This window comes from Cervus elaphus, chromosome 19, assembly GCF_910594005.1.
Source record: "Cervus elaphus chromosome 19, mCerEla1.1, whole genome shotgun sequence".
Classification (NCBI taxonomy): Eukaryota; Metazoa; Chordata; class Mammalia; order Artiodactyla; family Cervidae; genus Cervus; species Cervus elaphus.
In genome coordinates, this window is record NC_057833.1 from 37,411,612 (window position 1) to 37,424,168 (window position 12,557).

The 12,557-nt window shown below is 40.8% G+C and overlaps 1 non-coding gene across 1 annotated transcript; it reads left to right on the top strand.

Moving 5' to 3' along the window:
- The first annotated feature begins 5,350 nt into the window (after nucleotides 1–5,350).
- Nucleotides 5,351–5,457, top strand: LOC122676175. The gene has a single exon (XR_006335460.1). It is a non-coding gene; the product is annotated as a U6 spliceosomal RNA (small nuclear RNA).
- Nucleotides 5,458–12,557: the final 7,100 nt, after the last annotated feature.

A 12,557-nucleotide genomic window follows, 5' to 3' on the forward strand; every position in this document is an offset into this window, starting at 1 on the left:
TGCATACAGATTTCTCAGGAGGCAGGTCAGGTGGTCTGGTATTCCCATCTCTTGAAGAATTTTCCACAGTTTGTTATGATCCACACAGTCAAAGGCTTTGGCATAATCAATAAAGCAGAAGTAGATGTGATATTCTTTTACCTATTTACCCATCAGGGCTTCCCTGATGGCTCTGACAGTAAAGAATCTCCCTGCAATGGGGGAGACCTGGGTTCGATCCCTGGGTTGGGAAGATCCCCTGGAGGAGGGCATGGCAACCCACTCCAGTATTCTTGCCTGGAACATCCCCATGGACAGAGGAGCCTGGCGGGCTACAGTTCATGGGGTCACAGAATTGGACACAACTGAGTGATCAAACACAGCACATTGAAAATAAAACCAGGTTCCTACTCCTAGGAAAGTACCCATGGCCTTGAAGCCCTGGAAACAAGTAGCAGTCAGAACCATCTAATCCATCAAGGACAGCCCCTCACTTTTGATAGCCAGCCAATCATGAATAACCCTGGGCACAAGTCTCTGAGTGCTAACATTCAATATCAACCAGCTTCTTATAAGTGGTATCAATCTCTACTGCCTCTAAAATTCACCAATCTCTCAGCTCCACCTTACCCAAAATCTCGATGTAAGATTAACAGTCTGCTCTGCTTGGAGAGAACTTGTATAACCAGCACAGCATTCCCTGACTATAGGAAGCAAGAGATTCAGTATTGTTTTCCAGGGGGACAATTTTGCCGTCCATCCTAACAACTTTGAAGATCTCCACAAAGGCCATGTAGGCAAGGCTTAACAGTTCTGAAACTGCTCCTGGAGCAAGTGGAGATAAGCGCAGTGTGAAGCCATTTTGAGGCATTTTTCTCTTCTGTATCTTGGAGTCAATCACAGGTCATTTCTCATGTATCTCCCTGTGTGCATGCTAAGTCACTTCAGTGGTGTCTGACTCTTTGCAAAACCCTATCAACCCACCAGGTTCCTCTGTCCAAGGGATTCTCCAGGCAAGAATACTGGAGTGGGTTGCTGTGACCTTCTCCAGGGGATCTTCCCAACCCAGGGGTTGAATTTTCATCTCTTATGCCTCCTGCATTGGCAGGTGGGTTCTTTACCACTAGCACCACTTGGGAAGCCCTATCTATTGCCCTAGTTTTAGTTAAACACAGAACTTTCTGCCTTGTACTTTCTTTCCCTTAGATACAGCTGCAAACATCTGTGTAAATCCATAAAATTGCCTGGCAGTAGTTCAGAGTTGGCTCCTCAGCAGGGCAGTGCTAGGGTGAGCAAAAAAGGGGCCCCAGTGGGCAAAATTGAAGAAGGCACTCACTCTCTGGTTCATGTAATTGCTGCTCATTTCCTGCTCCTGAACAACAGAGCGATCCCCACACTTCCTGTAATCTGTCATCCAACCCCTCCTGTTTAGTGTCACACTGTGAGACTAGGGCCCCGGGGAGCTGACACCAGGCTGATCTTCCTTTTGCTCTCTATGTAGATGATAAACTGTCTAAATCTATCTGTACTCCTTGTGGGCCCAATCTATGGCAGTGTGGCAAGCCAATTTAGCAATGTGCCACCATGACACTGTTTACAGACCACTTGACCCCCTTGACAATCTCTTGATCATTGGATGAACTGCTACATTCTTAAGTTGTCTTATTTGTCTCAACAAATGCCACTTAACAAGATGCCATTCCTCTTGACTAATGCATTTCCAGATCATTTGCATGTTACTAATTTTGCTTGTTAAATATGTCATTTTCATTGTTGTCATGGTGTTGCAATTCACAAATAGATCAGTTGATCAGAAAGATATTCAATAGTCATCATTTTAAAATCTACAAAGAACAAATACTGGAGAGAATGTGGAGAAAGGGAACCCTCCTACACTTTTGGAGGGAATGTAAGCTGGTGCAGCCACTATGGAGAACAGTATGGAGGTTCCTAAAAAAACTAAAAAGAGAGTTGCCATATGATCCATCAACCCCACTCCTGGGAGAAAACTATGATTAAAAAAGTAGATACACTCCTATGTTCATAACAGCACTATTTATAATAGTCAAGACATGGAAGCAACCTAAATGTCCACTGACAGATGAATGGATAAAGAAGATGTGGTACACAGATACAATGGACTATTACTCAGCCATTAAAAAAATGAAGTAATACCATTTGCAGCTACATGGATGGACCTAGAGATTATTATACTAAATGAAGTCAATCAGCAAGATAAAGACAAATGCCATATGATATCACTTTCATGTGGAATCTAACATATGACATAAATGAATTTATCTGTGAAACAGAAACAGGCTCAGAGAACAGACTTGTGGTTGTGGGGGTGGGGGGGTGGATTGGGAGTTTGGGACTAACTGTATATAATTATCTAGATCTGATAGACAGAGAGCCTGATGAACTATGGGTGGAGGTTCGTGACATTGTACAGGAGACAGGGATCAAGACCATCCCCATGGAAAAGAAATGCAAAAAAGCAAAATGGCTGTCTGAGGAGGCCTTACAAATAGCTGTGAAACAAAGAGAAGCTAAAAGCAAAGGAGAAAAGAAAAGATATTCCCATTTGAATGCAGAGTTCCAAAGAATAGCCAGGAGAGATAAGAAAGCCTTCCTCAGTGATCAGTGCAAAGAAATAGAGGAAAACAACAGAATGGGAAAGACTAGAGATCTCTTCAAGAAAATTAAAGATACCAAGGGAACATTTCATGCAAAAATGGGTTCAATAAAGGACAGAAATGGTATGAACCTAACAGAAGCAGAAGATATTAAGAAGAGGTGGCAAGAATACACAGAATAACTATACAAAAAAGATCTTCATGACCCAGATAATCACAATGGTGTGATCACTTACCTAGAGCCAGACATCCTGGAATATGAAGTCAAGTGGGCCTTAGAAAGCATCACTACAAACAAAGCTAGTGGAGGTGATGGAATTCCAGTTGAGCCATTTCAAGTCCTGAAAGATGATGCTGTGAAAGTGCTACACTCAATGTGCCAGCAAATTTGGAAAACTCAGCAGTGGCCACAGGACTGGAAAAGGTCCGTTTTCATTCCAGTCCCAAAGAAAGTCAATGCCAAAGAATGCTCAAACTACCGCACAATTGCACTCATCTCACACGCTAGTAAAGTAATGCTCAAAATTCTCCACGCCAGGCTTCAGTAATACGTGAACCGAGAACTTCCAGATGTTCAAGCTGGTTTTAGAAAAGGCAGAGGAACCAGAGATCAAATTGCCAGTATCCACTGGATCATCGCAAAAGCAAGAGAGTTCCAGAAAAACATCTATTTCTGCTTTATTGACTATGTGAAAGCCTTCAACTGTGTGGATCACAATAAACTGTGGAAAATTCTGAAAGAGATGGGAATACCAGACCATCTGACCTGCCTCTTGAGAAACCTGTGTGCAGGTCAGGAAGCAACAGTTAGAACTGGACATGGAACAACACACTGGTTCCAAATAGGAAAAGGAGTACGTCAAGGCTGTATATTGTCACCCTGCAGAGTACATCATGAGAAACGCTGGGCTGGAAGAAGCACAAGCTGGAATCAAAATTGCCGGGAGAAATATTAATAACCTCAGATATGCAGATGACACCACCCTTATGGCAGAGATAAGTGGATGATACCAGTCTAATAGCAGAAAGTGAAGAGGAACTAAAGAGCCTCTTGATGATGGTGAAAGAACCAGCCTAAAATTAAATATTAAAAAACTAAGATCATGGTATCCAGCCCTATTATTGCATGGCAAATAGAAGGGGAAAAGGTGGAAGAGGTGACAGATTTCCTCTTCTTGGGCTCCAAAATCACTGCGGACAGTGACTGCAGTCATGAAATCAGATGATTGCTTTTTGGCAGGAAAGCAATGACAAACCTAGACAGTGTGTTGAAAAGCAGAGACTTTACTCTGCCGACAAAGGTCTGTATAGTCAAGGTTAAAGTCTTCCCAGTGGTCATGTATGGTTGTGAGAGCTGGACCATAAAGAAGGCAGAATGCCAAAGAATTGATGCCTTGAAACTGTGGTGCTTGAGAAGACTCCTGAAAGTCCCTTGGACAGCAAGGAGATACAACCAATCAATCTTAAGAAAGATGAACCCTGAATATTCACTAGAAGGACTGATACTGAAGCTGAAGCTCTAGTATTCTGGTCATCTGATGTGAACAGACAACTCACTGGAAAAGCCCCTGATGCTGGGAAAGATTAGGGCAGAAGGAAAAGAGGGTGTGAGAGGATGAGATGGCTGGATGGCATCACCAATGCAATGAACATGAACTTGGGCAAACCCAGGAGATGGTGAGTGATAGGCATGCGGCAGTCCATGGGGTGGCAGAGTTAGACATGACTGGGTGACTGAACAACAGCAACAATAACCTATAATGGAAAAGAATCTGGAGAAAATATGTGTGTATATAAATATGATGAATCACTTGCTGTATACCTAAAACAAAGGCAATACTGTAAATCAACTGTCTGTAGCCTGCCAGCCTCTTCTGTCCATGGGATTTTCCAGGCAAGAATACTGGCATGGGTATTACTGGTAAGGAAATACTGCCATTTCCTTCTCCAGGGGATCTTCCTGACCCAGGGACCAAACCCGAGTCTCCTGCATTACAGGCAAATTCTTTCCTGTCTGAGTCACCAGGGAAGCCCTATAACAAAAATATAAGAATATAAATATAAAACTTTTGTGTACCACCAAGGAAACCAGATCTGAAAGAGACACGTGCACCCCAATGTTCATCACAGCACTATTTATAATAGCCAGAACATGGAAGCAACCTAGATGCCCATCAGCAGACGAATGGATAAGGAAGCTGTGGTACATATACACCATGGAATATTACTCAGCCATTAAAAAGAATTCATTTGAATCAGTTCTAATGAGATGGATGAAACTGGACCCCATTATACAGAGTGAAGTAAGCCAGAAAGATAAAGACCAATACAGTATACTAACGCATATATATGGAATTTAGAAAGATGGTAATGATAATCCTATATGCAAAGCAGAAAAAGAGACACAGATGTACAGAACAGACTTTTGGACTCTGTGCGAGAAGGCGAGGGTGGGATGTTTTGAGAGAACAGCATCAAAACATGTATATTATCAAGGGTGAAACAGTTCACCAGCCCAGGTTGGATGCATGAGACAAGTGCTCGGGCGTGGTGCACTGGGATGACCCAGAGGGATCGGGTGGAGAGGGAGGTGGGAGGGGGGATCGGGATGGGGAATACATGTAAATCCATGACTGATTCATGTCAATGTATGACAAAAACCACTACAATATTGTAAAGTAATTAGCCTCCAGCTAATAAAAATAAATGGAAAATAATAATAATAATAAAGTTGAGTGCTCGCTTCGGCAGCACATATACTAAAATTGGAACGATACAGAGAAGATTAGCATGGCCCCTGCGCAAGGATGACATGCAAATTCGTGAAGCATTTCATATTTTTTGTGGTACATATACACCATGGAATATTACTCAGCTGTTAAAAAAAATTCATTTGAATCAGTTCTAATGAGATGGATGAAACTGGAGCCCATTATACAGAGTGAAGTAAGCTAGAAAGATAAAGACCAATACAGTATACTAACACATATATATGGAACTTAGAAAGACGGTAATGATAACCCTATATGCAAAACAGAAAAAGAGACACAGATGTACAGAACAGACTTTTGGACTCTGTGGGAGAAGGTGAGGGTGGGACATTTCGAGAGAACATCATCAAAACATGTATATTATTTAGGGTGAAACAGATCACCAGCCCAGGCTGGATGCATGAGACAAGTGCTCGGGCCTGGTGCACTGGGAAGACCCAGAGGGATCGGGTGGAGAGGGAGGTGGGAGGGGGGATCGGGATGGGGAATACATGTAAATCCATGGCTGATTCATGTCAATGTATGACAAAAACCACTACAATATTGTAAAGTAATTAGCCTCCAACTAATAAAGATAAATGGGAAAAAAAAGAAATTTTGTAGAGTAGGAAAAAAAAATAAAGTTGAAAGTTCAAGAGAGTTAAAAAAAAAAAAAAAACTTTTGTGTACTAGAACATCCAAATATATATCCATGGTAAAAACAGAGCTAGTTATCTAAACTTGACTTTCCCTGCATTGTTATCTTTTAGCTCTGGAATCCAGGTGTGGTGTTGTGAAACTTCATTTAATAATGACTGAAGACATCAGAGCAGACTGTTTTGGTGAACCAATCAGGTTTTCCGAAACAAATTGCAAAATATTAGGGCTTCCCTGGTGGCTCAGATGGTAAAGAATCTGCCTGCAACGTGGGAGACCTAGGTTCAATTCCTGGGTTGGGAACATCCCCTGGAGAAGGAAATGGCAACCCACTCCAGTATTCTTGCCTGGAGAATTCCATGGACAGAGGTTACAGTCCATAGGATTGCAAAGAGTCAGACATGACTGAGCAACTAACACTTTCAGTGTGAACCAATCAGGTTTTCTGAAACTAAATGAAAAATGTTGCTTTCCAGCTGGAGTGATAAAATCTCTCGCATGCTGTCTTCAATATCACTTCCCCTCTCACTGTGGGATACAAGTAGACACAAAGCTCCAGGGGAGGATAAATCCACAGAAGACTGACTTCTCAAATGATTTTGTGGAGGAGAGTAGACCCCACTGACTGGAACCAACATGGACTGTTACTGGCCAAAGAAAGAAATTTAGGTCTGTTTGTTAAAGAATTTTAACCCATACTAAGTAATATAGTGAAGAAATGGGCCATGAATACTCACTTCACAGGGAAGTTGGCTGACATTTGAGGAGAAAAGCTGCTCATAAAACTGTCTGAAATAAGAAATGGGATAAAAATAGTTTCTTCACTACACCAGTACTATCAGTAATGATAATTTTTGAACCTTGGAGATACACCAACCCTACTCCATATACATATTCAATGTTTTAATGATGAAGGTAAACCACCAGCATTTCTAAAGAAGATCCAGCTACGGCAAAAATGACTCAATCAGATGTTAATCATTTTTACCAGTTGAAATGTCAGAGATCAATGATGTATTACTGAGCATAAAGATCACACCCATGTGCTGAAACAAAATCAGAGTTGAATCCAACCAAAAATCTAAACTGAGAGTTCATTCAGGGCTATCTCCCATGTTTCCACCTCTCAGTTTTCGAGGGGGCTCTGCTTATCACTTTAGGTTTGCAAATAGTTTTTCATTAAATGTCATCTGTCAACTTCTGAACTGAAAATCATGCATGAAATATCCTTTCTCAATGGTAAAGAACCTTCTTATATGACATTCCTGGCATTCTCTGGCATCCAGTTTCAGTTCGTATTGAAAGTACAGTTAGGCTATGCTGCTGCTGCTGCTGCTGCTGCTGCTAAGTCACTTCAGTCGTGTCCGACTCTGTGAGACCCCACAGACGGCAGCCCACCAGGCTCCCCTGTCCCTGGGATTCTCCACGCAAGAATACTGGAGTGGGTTGCCATTTCCTCCTCCAATGCATGAAAGTGAAAAGTGAAAGTGAAGTCGCTCAGTCGTGTCCGACTCGTAGGACCCCATGGACTGCAGCCCACCAGGCTCCTCTGTCCATGGGATTTTCCAGGCAAGAGTACTGGAGTGGGGTGCCATTGCCTTTTGTGACAGTTAGGCTGTAGTTCACCTTTATATTTTCTCAGATCTTTCTCCTGATTTCCCACCATAGCATTTTATTGAAGAGACTATTTCATCTGCTAATAATAATCCTTTCCAGATTTTTCTGACAAATTGGCACCATTTAGAAAGAGGCACAAAAAACTGGAAAATTCTGAAAGAGATGGGAATACCAGACAACCTGACCTGCCTCTTGAGAAACCTGTATGCAGGTCAGGAAGCAACAGTTAGAACTGGACATGGAACAACACACTGGTTCCAAATAGGAAAAGAAGTACGTCAAGGATCTATATTGTCACCCTGCTTATTTAACTTATATGCAGAGTACATCATGAGAAACGCTGAGCTGGAAGAAACACAAGCTGGAATCAAGATTGCAGGGAGAAATATCAATAACCTCAGCTATGCAGATGGCACCACCCTTATGGCAGAAAGTGAAGAGGAACTAAAAAGCCTCTTGATGAAAGTGAAAGAGGAGAGTGAAAAAGTTGGCTTAAAGCTCAACATTCAGAAAACTAAGATCAAGGCATCTGGTCCCATCACCTCATGGGAAATAGATGGGGAAACAGTGGAAGCAGTGTCAGACTCTACTTTTTTGGGCTCCAAAATCACTGCAGATGGTGACTGCAGCCATGAAATTAAAAGATGCTTACTCCTTGGAAGGAAAGTTATGACCAACCTAGATAACAAATTAAAAAGCAGAGACATTACTTTGCCAACAAAGGTCCGTCTGGTCAAGGCTATGGTTTTTCCAGTGGTCATGTATGGATGTGAGAGTTGGACTGTGAAGAAAGCTGAGCACTGAAAAATTGATGCTTTTGAACTGTGGTGTTGGAGAAGACTCTTGAGAGTCCCTTGGACTGCAAGGAGATCCAACCAGTCCATCCTAAAGGAGATCAGTCTTGGGTGTTCATTGGAAGGACTGATGCTGAAGCTGAAACTCCAATACTTTGGCCACCTCATGGGAAGAGTTGACTCATTGGAAAAGACCCTGATGCTGGGAGGGATTGTGGGCAGGAGGAGAAGGGGATGACAGAGGATGAGATGGTTGGATGACATCACCGACTCGATGGACATGAGTTTGAGTAAACTCCGGGAGTTTATGATGGACAGGGAGGCCTAGCATGCTGCAATTCATGGGGTCGCAAAGAGTCGGACACGACTGAGCGACTGAACTGACTGAGAAAGAGGCGACATATATATAAATTAGAGAGATGCTCTAGCTTATCTAGTCTAATATTCTTTCAAACATAGCCCTAACAACATTCCTAGCACAAGATTACCCGCCCCTCTTTGAATGTTCCCAGTGATGTTCTACCATACTCTGCATGATAGACATTTTTGCTTGCTAAAATTCTGCCCTGTTCCTCAGGACTTCCCATTCCCTGATTCTGCTTTTGTTCTCAGGTGTAATAACTCCCTGATTCTACTTTCGTTATACATTAAGTCTCCCTTTAATAGAAGAGTCTTTCATCAAATATTTAAATATGCTAACAAGTCTGTCTAAGCCTTCACTTTTTATGCTCTTCCTCAGGTACCAGTTTCTCACATGAGAAGCTCTCTCTAGTTCCTCACTACGTGAGTTGTTCTGGACACTCTTCATGTTTGTCAATGGCATCGATTCTCTGTATTCTGCACCTATCATTAATCAGGTAATATTCATGTTCCCTTAATTCAGGTTTGTTCTTTTTTTCTTATCCATAAAGACTTTTTTTCTTTTAAATTTCAAGTGATGTGCTTTTGTCTTGAAGGATAATTACTTCTTATTGGGTAGAACTCACACACAATTCATGCTTTGAAAATGTACAATTCAATTATTGTTAGTATATTCACAAAATTGTACATCACGACTCTCAAATCCAGAACATTCCAACACCTCAAAAAGTAACCTTGTATCTATTAAGCAGTCACTTACCATTCCCCATTCTCCTTATCTCAGGCAAACACGTATCTACTTTAATAGACACTAATCTGTCGCTATGGGTTTATATATTCTGGACATTTCATGTAAATGGACTCACAGAATGTATGGCCTTTTGTATACTGTTTCCTTCACTTAGCATAATGTTTTTAAGATTCATCCATGTTGTAGCATATATCAGTACATCATTCCTTTTTATGACTGAATATCCACATTTTGCTTATCTGTTCATCAGCTGGGGGAAATTTGAGTTATTTCTACTTTTTGGCTATTATGAATAATGGTGCACATTTTATGTGCATGTACTGTTTTTATTTTTTGTTGTTGTTGTTGTTGTCCTATATGGTTTGTGGGGGTCTTAGTTTCTTGATCAGAGATTGAACTCATGCTCCCTGCATTGGAAGTGCAGTCTTAACCACTGGACCACCAGGGAAATTCCTATACATGTTTTTATGTAAACTATGTTTTTAATTCTCTGGGTATCTACCTAGAAGTAGAACTGCTTGATCATATGATAATTCTATTACTTCCCAGGTAGCACTAGTGGTAAAGAATCTACCTGCCAGTGCAGGAGACACAAGAGATGCAGGTTCAATCCCTGGGTCAGGAAGATCCCTTGGAGGAGGGAATGGCAGCCCACTCCAGTATTCTTGCCTGGGAAATCCCATAGACAGAGGAGCCTGGCGGGCTACAGTCCATGGAGCTGCAGAGTTGGACACAAGTGAGCAACTAAGCACACATACATGGTAATTCTATGTTTTAACTTTCTGAGAAACTGCCAAACTATTTGGGACCATTTAGCATACAATAATAACAGCAATGTCTGAAGTTTCCAATTTCTTCAAATCCTTGGCAATACTTGTCCACTTCTTAAGTTAGTAGACTGTGCTGTGTTTAGTCACTCAATCGTGTCTGACTCTTTGTGACCCCATGGACTGTAGCCCACCAAGCTCCTCTGTTTATGGGGATTCTACAAGCAAAAATACTGGAGTGGATTGCCATGCCCTCCTCCAGTGGATCTGCCCAACCCAGGGATCAAACCCAGGTCTCCCAAATTGTGGGCGGATTCTTTACTATCTGAGCCACGAGGGAAGCCCAAGAATATGGGAGTGGGTGACCTATCCCACCTCCCAGGGATCTTCCCGATCCAGAAATCAAACTGGGGTCTCCTACATTGCAGGCAGATTCTTTACCAGCTGAGCTACCAGGGAAGCTATTAGGCTAGTTGTTCGTAAATATGACTTGTATCTTTCTTTGTCACTAAGTGTAGTCCTCTCCCTTTTTGAGCGAATACAAATTTAGAATCTGACTGGCTGATGAAAAGCACTCAGTAAAAATAGTCATGTTATTAGACATCATTAGTATTATGTTCTCTGAGATTAGTCAAATTGAATTGTGTTTTTATTCTAGGATTATATTTCCATCTGCTTTGAATAGCAAACAGGACTCAGATTAATACATCATGCACTATTAAGATGAAAATGAAGTAGGTCGGCACAACTCATACCTCCAATAATATAAACATCAAAAGTTCTAGCAACTAGTATTTATTTCCAGGTTTTTCCATCAAAGTGCCTTGATTTTAAGCCTGGAGATTGTGCTGATGTGATTATAGCACAGAGAAATTTCTAGGAAAATAAAAGAGGCCAGTAGACTAGGGATGGGCAAATGTTTTGATTTTTGAATAGGCAAAAAGATGGTAAAAGATGTTGCTGACTGGTGAGTTTAAAAATCAATATCTAATGAAATGTCAGAATAATTCATTAAGGAGATGGTTTGCAAAAAGGAATTTGTGATCATCAAAGATATAATGTGTTCATTAAGAACAAGATACACCAAATTAATTCCATTTCAGTCTTTGAGTAGACTAATACATTGGAAGATAACAGAAATGTTGTATTGAGACTCCTACAGTAATTTAACATGGTTAGACAATGAAGTCCTTGTGGATATGATGTGGGTTACTTGAAACTATCTTTTATGAAAAAATATTTGACCAGTCATGTATTTGCTGAGGATTTCCTGGTGGTTCAGTGGTAAAGAATCTGCCTGCCAAAGCAGGAAATACAAGTTTGATCTCTGGGTTGGGAAGATCCACTGGAGAAGGAAATGGCAACCCACTCTAGTGGAAATTCCATGGACAGAGAAGCCTGGTGGGCTATAGTGCATGGGGTCACAAAAGAGTCAGACACAACTTAGCAACTAAACAACATGCATGTATATATATACACACATATATATATGGTTCAGATAATTGATTTAAAATTTGATTGAAATATATTTTATACTTATTTAAAGCTATAGTGTGTTGGTAGCCAAAAGGAAAAAGCACATTGTTTGAATGAAGGCATTAGATGGATCTATGGTAACATTAATATGGAATTATTTTTTCATTAAAAGGTCTACCTCTCTCATGACATAGAAAGTTCATCAAAAGCAGGGGGTTATCTTATTCATCTTTGTGTCCCTAATTCCTGAGCTGGTGTCTCTCCTGAATGAATGAGTAGAATTAGGAGGCTTAGACTTTAGAACTGACTACCATTGTCTAATTTTCTGATTTTCAGTAAATTAATTTCAATAGTCCATAGATTCATTAAAAGTATCATTGATCTTTTGTACTGCTAGAGTTGGAAGAAACCTTAAATTTCATCTATCCCAACTATATTATTCTATGGGTCTATGGGATTACCTGCTTATTTGTAACACAGACTTATAACCAAGATTTCAACAATAACAACTATGGAGCTTTGTCATAGTCCTAAAACAGAATTTGAATATTTAAAACAAAATTCTTCCAATAGAGAAGTCTAAATAAAGTTGTGCCATGTTACTAGCAGTGTACCAAATGTATTTATGTTTACTCTTGGGAACTGCTTGAATCCATTATTTATTCCTGTTTGGCCAGTTAAAACTGAAGGTAGAGCTCATAGGAGTTGATACTTAACTCCTGGTTTCCGGGTAAGTTTAAGAAGTTTGCCAGGGGAAAGGAGGCTATGGC